This window comes from Vulpes lagopus, chromosome 19 (assembly GCF_018345385.1).
Source record: "Vulpes lagopus strain Blue_001 chromosome 19, ASM1834538v1, whole genome shotgun sequence".
Classification (NCBI taxonomy): Eukaryota; Metazoa; Chordata; class Mammalia; order Carnivora; family Canidae; genus Vulpes; species Vulpes lagopus.
This window is the reverse complement of record NC_054842.1, coordinates 6,939,868-6,941,148: the sequence shown is the minus strand read 5'-3', so window position 1 is coordinate 6,941,148 and position 1,281 is coordinate 6,939,868. Positions and strand designations below refer to the sequence as shown.

Here is a 1,281-nt window from a genome sequence, read left to right as displayed (position 1 = left end):
TCTAAGTGAAGCACTGGTTTACAAAGGCTCTTCCTCTAGCTCTGTTATTCTCCATGTTGCTTTAAGATCTGCTTCTTGTGGGGAGGTCTGGGGGCGCAGCGGTTGGGCCTCTGCTTCGGCTCAGGGCGTGGTCCTGGAGTCCCGGGATCGAGTCCCACGTCGGGCTCCCAGCGTGGAGCCTGCTCCTCTCTCTGCCTGTGTCTCTCATGAATAAATAAAATATTAAAAAAAAAAAAAACCCACACCACAGTAAAAAATAGTGACTCCACTTTCTTTCTGCCCCTCGCCGCCGCCGAGTAAGCATCAGTAAAGTCTCCCCTCCCCCCGCCCTCATGTCTAAGTCAGAGTCTCCCAAAGAGCCCGAGCAGCTGCGGCAGCTCTTCATTGGAGGTTTGAGCTTGGAAACAACCGATGAGAGTCTGAGGAGCCATTCTGAGCACTGGGGGAGGCTTACGGGCTGTGCGGTAACGAGAGGCCCCAACGCCAAGCGCTCCAGAGGCCTTGGGTTCGCCCGTGGGCCACCTGGAGGAGGTGGAGGGCCAGGAACGCTGGGCCGCACAGGTGGACGGAGGAGCCGTGGAACCAGAGGGCTGTCTCCCGAGAAGATTCTCAAAGACCCGGTGCCCACTGAACTGTGACAAAGATTTTTATTGGTGGCATTAAAGAAGACACTGAAGAACATCATCTAAGAGATTGTTTTGAACAGTTTGGGAAATTGAAGTGATTGAGATCATGACTGACCGAGGCAGTGGTAAAGAGAGAGGTTTTGCTTTTGTGACCTTTGACGACCACGACTCTGTCATTCAAAAACACCATCCTGTGAACGGCCACAACTGTGAAGTAAGCAAAGCCCTATCGAAGCAAGAGATGGCTAGTGCTTCGTGCAGCCAAAGAGGCCGAAGTGGTTCTGGAAACTTTGGTGGTGGTCGTGGAGGTGGTGTTGGTGGGAATGACAACTTTGGTCGTGGAGGGAACTTCAGTGGTCAAGGTGGCTTTGGTGGCCATCGAGGTGGTGGTGGATACGGTGGCGGTGGGAATGGCTATAGCAGATTTGGTAATGACAGAAGCAACTTTGGTGGTGGCGGAAGCTATAACGATTTTGGCAATTACAACAATCAATCCTCAAATTTTGGACCCATGAAAGGAGGAAATTTTGGAGGCAGAAGCTCTGGCCCCTATGGTGGTGGAGGCCAATACTTTGCCAAACCACGAAACCGAGGTGGCTATGGCGGTTCCAGCAGCAGCAGCCGCAGCAGCTATGGCGGTGGCAGAAGGTTTTAA

At 52.7% G+C, this 1,281-nt stretch overlaps 1 pseudogene; it reads left to right on the top strand.

The window, feature by feature from the left end:
* The first annotated feature begins 332 nt into the window (after positions 1–332).
* LOC121479107 lies at positions 333–1,281 on the top strand (annotated as a pseudogene).